The 9439-nt window shown below is 38.8% G+C and overlaps 1 pseudogene; it reads left to right on the top strand.

The window, feature by feature from the left end:
- The first annotated feature begins 3007 nt into the window (after nt 1–3007).
- LOC137758508 (chromobox protein homolog 3 pseudogene) lies at nt 3008–3544 on the top strand (annotated as a pseudogene).
- The last annotated feature ends 5895 nt before the right edge of the window (nt 3545–9439 follow it).

The following is a 9439-nucleotide window of genomic DNA, read 5'->3' as shown; positions in this document are numbered from 1 at the left end:
ACTTTACCTCTTATAGAAATGACCTGGGCAAGTTATTCAGTTTCTCTAAGCCTCAGTTTTCTCATTTAAAAACTGAATTTTTTTTTAATTGGGATATAGTTGCTTTATAATGGTGTGTTAGTTTCTGCTGTACAACAAAGTGAATCAGCTATACATATCCCCTCCCTCTTGGACCTCCCTCCCATCCCACCCATAGGAACTTCTTCAGAGGGCTGTTGTGAGGAATGAATAAATGCACTGATGAGCCTAAGCATGGATAGTGTAATACCTGACACACAGCAAGCATCTGACATACAGCTTTCGCTATATTTGGTTAAAATCCCAAAGCTTGGCAACTGCCTGGAGTAGAGAGGTAGGGAGAAAAGGAGCAGAAGTCAGTGTCACAGATGAAGGTTAGGTTTCAAGCCCAGGTTACTAGACATTCCTAGTCCTCACCATTATCCACCTTATCTCTCCCTCCCAAACATGAGAGACACTGCATTTTCCAGCGTCCTATCAGTTAGGTGAGGGCCATGACTGGGACTAAGGTGAGGCCGGTAAGTTGCCTAAGATAAAAAATATAAGGAGCCACTGGCTTTTAGGGTCACACCAGTGCCAGTCCTGTGTTTGCATGACCCAAAGAGCCAGTGGGCTCCTTAGATGTCACACTAAGGGCTTCACTCCTCTCAGCCTTGTCCCAACCCCGAGTAAAGCCATGTGACGAGGGATGGCCAGTGAGCTGCACCTGGAAGTGACCCTCAAGAGCCAGTACTGGACAATCCTCCATGCCCTCTTCCTCTGCCTCTGCAACTGAGGAGGTTGCCGGTTCTAGATGGTGGAGCTCAGTAGCTCCATGTCATAGAGTCCCTTGCCAGCCTACATGGACATGGCGCATGATCGAGAGATGAAATTGTGTTGAGCCACTGAGATGTGAAGCTTTTTTTTTTGCTGCTGCTGCTGCTGCAACAAACCTAGCCTATTTTTATTCTCATTATTAGCATTATCCCAATCAAAATAAATCACTTCATTTTTGTCACTCTTCTCCTGAGAATCGAGCCCAGGCAGAGTGAAGTTGAAATGTTAGCCTTGGCCCTTTCTAGTTGTATTTTCTCTGAACTTCAGTTACCTTGGTCGATAAAATGGCACTAATAAGCCATGACTTGCAGGGTTCCTGGGTGGGGTTGAAGTGCGGGTTTGCATTCTAGCTGGCGTAAATGGGAATGTCCTTCTTGAGAAGGTTCTCACGGGCAGGGAATGTCTCTATATCCCCAAGACCTAGCACAGTGTCTTGGCATGTTACACACATTTAATAGATGTTTGTTGATTAAGTAAAAAAAGACTGCTTTACGAGTTATAACAAATTTTCTGCAGAGTAAAAGCTATGAGCCATCAGTCAACCAAGAAAATGGCCCAGATTTTCTCCTGGGTCTCCCTGTGAATCTCTTTTTCTTTCAGTGCCTGCATCAGCTAGGTTGTCAAGGTTACCCTCATCATCTTTGAAATATTATTAGATGTTGACCCATATTGTGTCAAAATTATACATAGACCTGGATGTGTGTTTGCCTCCCCTACTGTTCTGACTACTCTCACTATCTTTTCTCATCTGTTTCCCTCATTCTACTGTATTTAAATTGATGAAAGATTTTAAAGCCTGGCTCTTTACCGGAATGAGATATTCTGTATTATACTGACTCAGTGAGATTTCAAGGGACTTAGATTCAAGCCTTGAATAAGTTGCAAAGTTCTTTTCTTAGCATTTAGGTGAGATTCCATCTGTTCCTTCTAAATTAAGTAGATACGACCTGGAGTTCCCCTCATAGTTCTGATCAGTTCTCTTACGTTCTTAAGCTTTCGTCATTATCACCATCATCCCCACCCCCGTCATCATCACCATCATTGTCTCAGCAGTGTATTTATCTGGTCCTCTGTTACTCTGTCTACTCTAAGTGCTCCACATGCCTTGTATCACTTAGAGTAGTGAAACACATGCCAGTATTAGTCCTATTCTACAGATGAGAAAGTTGAGGTTCAAGAGAATAAGAAACTTATATCAGATATCAGATATAGGTAACTAAATACCAGAGCAAAGATTAAACTCAGGTTCGGTTTGACTCCAAATCCTGTGATCTTACCTTGCCGTTGTACTGACTAAGCAAGAGATAAACATGAAGGGGATCTCAAAGGTGCCCCAATTCCTTCCTGTTTCATTAAGTTTTAAAACATATATTTGAAAAATGGCAGTGATACCTAATATTCTGAGTATTTCAGTAGGGATGGGAAATGGGGAAGAATAATTGGCAGCCCAGTCTGAAGAATTGGGCTTAAGTAAAACATTACTTAGAAAAACATCCCCCATTTCTTTATAACCTACATTTTTAAGAGAACAGGAAGGGGAGACGATTTGGCAAAATTGTTTATTGAGAGACAGTATTTTTTAAAAGTCACATTTAAAGGTGTGCATGGTTAGGGACTTCCCTGGTGGCGCAGTGGTTAAGAATCCGCCTGCCAGTGCAGGGGACACAGGTTTGAGCCCTGGTCCAGGAAGATCCCACATGCCGTGGAGCAACTAAGCCCGTGAGCCACAACTACTGAGCCCATGAGCCACAACTACTGAAGTTCGTGTGCCACAATTACTGAAGCCTGTGTGCCACAACTACTGAAGCCCACACACGTAGAGCCCGTTCTCCGCAACAAGAGAAGCCACCGCAATGAGAAGCCTGTGCACCGCAACGAAGAGTAGTCCCCGCTCGCTGCAACTAAAGAAAGCCTGTGCACAGCAACGAAGACCCAACATAACCAAAAATATAAATAAGTAAATTTATAAAAAAAAAAAAAAAAAAAAAGGTGTGCATGGCGAGATTTAAAAAGTTAAGGAAAAATAGTTCCCCAGCCCCCTTCGCCTCAGATGTGGCTGGAGCTTGAGGCGTGCAGGGCCAGAGACGTGGCAGACCCAGGACCCGGAGCAGCTCAGAGGCAGTGAATAATAGCTCTTCAAGTCTGCAGTAAAAAATGGCCTCCAATAAAAAGGACATTGCAAAAAATGGGAAAGAAACAGAATGGAAAGAGTAAAAAAGTCGAAGAGGCAGAACCTGAAGAATTTGTGGTAGAAGAAGTACTGCACCATCGTGTAGTGAATGGGAAGGTGGAGTATTTCCTGAAGTGGAAGGGATTGACAGATGCAGACAATACTTGGGAACCCGAAGAAAATTTAGATTGTCCAGAGTTAATTGAAGCATTTCTTAATTCTCAAAAAGCTGGTAAAGAGAAAGATGGAACAAAAAGAAAATCTTTATCTGACAGTGAACCTGATGATAGCAAATCAAAGAAGAAAAGAGATGCTGCTGACAAACCAAGAGGTTTAGCCTGAGGTCTCGACCCAGAGCGAATAACTGGTGCCACAGAGAGCAGTGGAGAACTCATGTTTCTCATGGAATGGAAAGATTCAGAGGAGGTGGACTTGGTGCTGGCAAAAGAGGCAAATGTGAAGTGTCCTCAAACTGTAATTGCTTTTTATGAAGAGAGACTAACTTAGCGTTCTTGTCCAGAAGATGAAGCTCAATAATTGTTTGCATTGCTTTTTGTATATATTTATATATATATATAAAATCTGGGTCTTGGTGTTTTGATTTATTAGTGTGAAGAAATAAGTACATTCTAATGAAAATCAAGTTTGATATGTTCGTTTTGAAGTAGTATTAGGGAAGTTGTTGGGTTTTGGGGGGTTTTTTTGGGGGTTTTGTTTTTGCTTTTTTTGCATCTGTAGCACTGGTTACTTTGAACAAATAAAGCTTTCTGTAGTTGCTTCCTTTAGCAGAAAAGAACGTTTGATACCACGGTATATAATTTCCTCTGCATTAGAGAACAGCTTTTCTAAATGTTGGGGAAAATCTCCATAGTCATTACTTAATCAGAATTTAGAATTTGCATTTAACTCATATATGCCTAAGGACCATTCTGGGTTTTTTGTATGTGTATACATAAAGTACATATGTAAATGGTTTGGGGTTTTTTTTTGGTTATTGTTTAAACACATTTACCAAAACAAAACCAGCCTTTCACAACCATGGATAAGCCCATGTTTCTGGGATTCTGTCATTTTGAGCAATATAAGAAATCACTTCAACTTAAACTGAAAATTTAAGTCTTAACCTTTCAAATTAAATAATTTTGTAATTAATTAGACAAAGTAATGTAAACAATTTAAATTGGATAATTTTTTAAAACAGCCCCATCAGAATCTGCATCCGTATCTACCATCATATAAATGCAGTTTTATGTGTAAAACCCCTGAAAGGAAAATTTTATCTCTGTCAACCCAAATGAAAAAACTAGAAAAATTCTGGTATGTTTTAATTAGCCAAGCAAGACTTAGTTAAATGGACATTTAAAGCTTCCTTTTGGCAAACCATTCTTTTATAAGAAGTTGAAAGCTCTGTGCTGTATTTACTGAAACACTGTGATACATGGAATGTCTCAGACTTGTTAATGGAAACCTAATCAGATGGTTAGAGATGTTGGCAATTTAGGATCTGCAGGAATAAATGAGTGAACAAACTTTTCTAATCTAAACTTGACCTGCATGTTTTTTCAAACTTTACCCCAACCCATTCCTTACATGTAGGCTCAATCTTCTCAGTATTTGGGGTTACTGGTTCAGCAGAAGCCAGGAAAAACAATGACTTTGTAGTAATCAGAATATTATTCAACTATATATTGTTTACTCTATTGTAAATACTGGTGAACAGTGGTCAATAAATAGTTTTATATGACTTTAAAAAAAAGTTGATAAAATGTATACTAATATTATTCTTCAGGCTAATTTAAAGCATTACACTTTGTTAAAAATAATAAATTTTCTTTTGAAGAAATGACCTTTCAAACTGAATTTCTTTAACTCTTGAGGTTGAGCGTCCTATATGTCTGTTGGCCATTTTTGTTTCCTTCTCTGTGAATTATCCGTAAAATTTGCCATTTTGTATTGAAACATATGTGTGTATATATAAATAATTTGCAAGAACATTTTATATGTTATGGAAATTAGACCTTTTGACTGTCATTATACTGTATTCCCCAAGTTTGTCATTTATACTTTGTTTATGGCATTTTCTGTAAAAATTTATTTTTTCATTTTTATGTTTAAAAAGGTAGCTTTGATACTTCCTATAACAGAGAAAGAATTTGGATGTTAAGCCTAGTTTCACAAATCTATTTCATGCCAATAACGAAAAGGCAGGGAACCACTGTATAATTTGTGAGGCAATTTGCAGAAGACTTCCTAGTAGTCTCTGGCATCATTAAATAATAGCCATGTGCTGATTTGGCTACTTTCCATGCAAGGCCTGAGCCACACTATCTATCAGCACTCACATCAGTTTGCAATGCCTGATTGATCAGAATAGGTGTTAACGCCAGCCCATAAAACTACCGCTAATTTATGGATTTGTTGAAATGTTGAGTGATTTGCTGCTGAGAGAAAGAATTTAAGAAAGAGAAGAATGAAAGAAAGCTGGAAAGGAGGGAGAGGGAAAATAAACAAAGAAAAGGAAAGGACAGAATAAAAGAAAAGGAAAGAAATAGGAAAAGAAAAAGACAAAGAAAGAAGTAGAAAAGAAAGTTATTGAAAGAAAATGGAAAGGTAAAAAAGGGAGAAAGAATAGAAGGAAAGAAAGAAGAGAATCAAAATATAAGTAAAGATGGAGGATGGATGGATGGATGGGTAAATGGATGGATAGAGGGAGGGAAAAGGAGGAAGGGGGGGAGGGAGGGCGGAAAGAGAAATCAAAATATAAAACTTCAGGCTAAATTCATTTCAATTATACAAAGAATCATAAATCCTAGGGATGAAAGGGAATACAAAGTTCCTTTAAATCTAAAGCTCTCCTTTTGCAGGAAGAAAAACTGAAGCCCAGTAAGGTTGAGTAAATTCCCTCAAGCTCACACAGCATGTTCATAACCGAATGAGAATCAGATTCCAGCCTAGTCTCTTGACTTCCAGTCTAATATACCTTCTCTCACATTTTGTTTCACTGGAAACTTGCTATTGGTTTGAGTTGACTTCAAACAACTTCCAACATAAATAATATTATAGCAAAAAGTGGGCCTTTTGCTAGACCAGAAAATCTTACCCCATGTGATTTTTTTAAATTGTAACACATTGTCATAACAGAATTTAACCTATAATGTGTAAACACCAAAAAAAACAAATGAGCTAGCAGTTCCTTCCTACTTTAAAAAAAAAAATTAAAAGGGAAAGCTGTTTGCAACCTATAATAGAAAAATGTATTTCAAAGGCAATGACTTAACTTAGGAAAAGGCCGAAGTCTTCATTACTATTTGGTAGAATTTTGATTTTGTGCCATAGATACCTGAGAAACATTGTGCTTTTTTCTATTGCTGTTTAGGAACAGATAGTCAAAGAGAAAGAGAAGCGGGAGGTGGATGTAATTGCAGTTGGCTTTTCATTTCAGTGAGTGTGATTTAAGTTCAAGATATGACTTTCCTAAGAAGGGGAGTGGATGGTGAATGGTTGAACATCAAAAGGAAAAATTATGAACGACTGGAAAACCATAGTATTTCTCCAAATGCCCTTAAACACAGAAAAGATCCCCTTTCACTTGATGTAAATGTGCCCCTCATTCTTGTTGTCAGGAGGCAGGACTGAGTGAGAGCTCAGATTTCTTTCACTCCTATGATTCTCTATGATCCTCTAATGGTAAAAAAAAAAAAAAAAAAAAAAAAAAAATCCCTTTGCCCTAAATAACCAGTTATTTTTTCTGTAAGCCCGTTTTTATTTTTATTTTGAATTTTATTTTTTTAATACAGCAGGTTCTTATTAGTTATCTATTTTATACATATTAGTGTATATATGTCAATCCCAATCTCCCAATTCATCCCACCACAACCCCGCCTCCCCCTGCCCCCCGCTTTGCCCCCCTTGGTGTCCATACATTTGTTCTCTACATCCGTGTCTATTTCTGCCTTGCAAACCAGTTCATCTGTACCATTTTTCTAGATTCCACATATATGCATTAATATATGATATTTGTTTTTCTCTTTCTGACTTACTTCACTCTGTGTGACAGTCTCTAGGTCCATCCATGTCTCTACAAATGACCCAGTTATTGCTTTGACTTTCTGTTTTACTTTGGCAATGGGGAACTTGCTTCATTCTATTAATTTATTTTGGATGGCACTCTGCTATATTATCTTAGCTGTTTAGAATTGGTGCCAATGCCATCAGAGTATTTAGTTTCATCCATTCATTCAACAAATACGTATTGAGCCAAGTACCCACTGGGTACTGTTTTAGGTGTTGGGCATACAGCATAAACATCACAGATTAAAAACTCTGCCCTCACAGAATTGGCACTCAGGTGGGAGGGTGGGCAGAGATAGACCATAAATAAATTGGTATGATCACATATGGTGTGTTAGGAAGTAATAAGTGCTACGGTGAAAATGAAACAAGGGGCTAGAAAGGGCAGGGGTAGTAAAGGAGCCTTAATTTTCAGTAGGAAGATAAGGAGCCAAGGCAGATGGGCTCTCTGATGAGAAAACACTTGAGCAAAGACCTGAAAGAGATAAGGACTGAGACACAGGTATACGGTCCCTTGGTTCTAGTATCCCTGGTGGACACCAAAATCCATGGATGCCCAAGTCCCTTATGTAAAGTGATCGAATTGCCATCGGCAGTTGGTTGAATCCACAGATGTGGAACCTGCGGATACTGAGGGCTGAATTTATCTGAGGCTTCTTTCAGGAAAAGGGAACAAACCTGAGGTGAGACCTTTGGGCTGAGTGGCGGAGGCACTGTGAGTGAGGGGGAAAGCTCAGAGCGGTTGGTGCCCAGAGCTTGTAGGGCTGAGTAGCCATTGGAAGGACTTTGGCTCTAACTGTGAGTGAGATGAAAAGACAGGACACTGGGGATGCTCGAGCAGAGGGCTGTGATCTGCATTTTCACACTATCACGGTGGCTGCTGGGTGGAGAACAGCAAGAAGGGCAAGGGCAGGGGCAGACCCACCAAAAGGGATAATGCCAATCCAGGCAGGAGGTGATGGTTTGTGTCATGATAGTACTGGGGAAGGAAGTATGTGGCAGATTCTGACATACTGAGACTAGAAATAAGAGAATTTGTTAACGGAGTGCATGTGAGGCATGAAAGAAAGGGGGGAGTCAGGATGATTTCAGTACGGTCTCGTTACCTTCATTCCATTATATAGTCACATAAATCTTCAACATCCACCACAACCCTCTTCTTCTCTACCTCCACCCATCCCAGGTCCAGTTGTATTTACAGCCAATATGTTAATACAAGTTGTCTGCCATTAGGCCTTACAGAATCTATTCTGATTTTCCCTTCATATGAGTTTACAGAGTCCAGACTGAGTTTGACTGTCATTGTAACTAGATTTTTGTTGTACATGTTTCTTCTTCCTTTCCTATGGTTTCTAGAATTTTATTTATGTTTTCATGGCCTGATTGTATATGAGCTTTTGTTATTTTTTAACTGGGGAAGCATACTTGGGAGGGAGGGAGAGATGAAGGAAGGGAGGAGGGGATGGATGGATGGATGAGGAAAGAGATAAAGGGATGGTACAGCCACTGTGGAGAACAGTATGGAGGTTCCTTAAAAAACTAAAAATAGAACTACCATATGACCATAATTCAAAAAGATACATGCACCCCCATGTTCATTGCAGTACTGTTTACAATAGCCAGGACAAGGAAGCAAACTAAATGTCCATCAACAAAGGAATAGATCAAGAAGATGTGGTACATATATACAATGGAATATTACTCAGCCATAAAAAAGAATGAAATAATGCCATTTACAGCAACATGGATGGACCTAGAGATTATCATACTAAGTGAAGTAAGCCAGACAGAGAAAGACAAATGTCATATGATATTGCTTATATGTGGAATCTACAAAAAAAAAAAAATGATACAAATAAACTTATGTACAAAACAGAAATAGACCCACAGACATAGAAAACAAACTTATGATTATGGGGAACAGGGGGAGGGATAAATTAGGAGTTTGGGATTAATATATACACACTACTATATATAAAATAGATAACAAACAAGGACGTACTGTATAGCATAGGGAACTCTACTCAATATTTTGTAATAACCTATAAGTGAAAAGAATCTGAAAAAGAATATATATATATATAACTGAATCACTTTGGTGTACACCTGAAACTAACACAGCATTGTAACTCAACTATACTTCAATTTTTAAAAAAAAGAGAGCTAAAGGGGAAAAGCTAGGCAAAGGTTGGGGGGGGGGGGTGTGGTTTGTTGAGAGAGAGAGAGAGAGAATATGAAATGGCCAAATAATAAATAGGTAAGTTGAGTTGGAAAGTAAAGAAGTAAATGCAAGGAGACATCCACTGGGCAGACAGAGTAAAGAATGTGATGGCTCAGGATAGATTCATCACCCCTCTTGGAACA

The sequence above is a fragment of the Eschrichtius robustus genome, chromosome 2 (genome assembly GCF_028021215.1).
Source record: "Eschrichtius robustus isolate mEscRob2 chromosome 2, mEscRob2.pri, whole genome shotgun sequence".
In the NCBI taxonomy this organism is placed as follows: Eukaryota; Metazoa; Chordata; class Mammalia; order Artiodactyla; family Eschrichtiidae; genus Eschrichtius; species Eschrichtius robustus.
The sequence above is the reverse complement of the archived record's forward strand: the minus strand, read 5'-3'. Positions and strand labels throughout refer to the sequence as shown.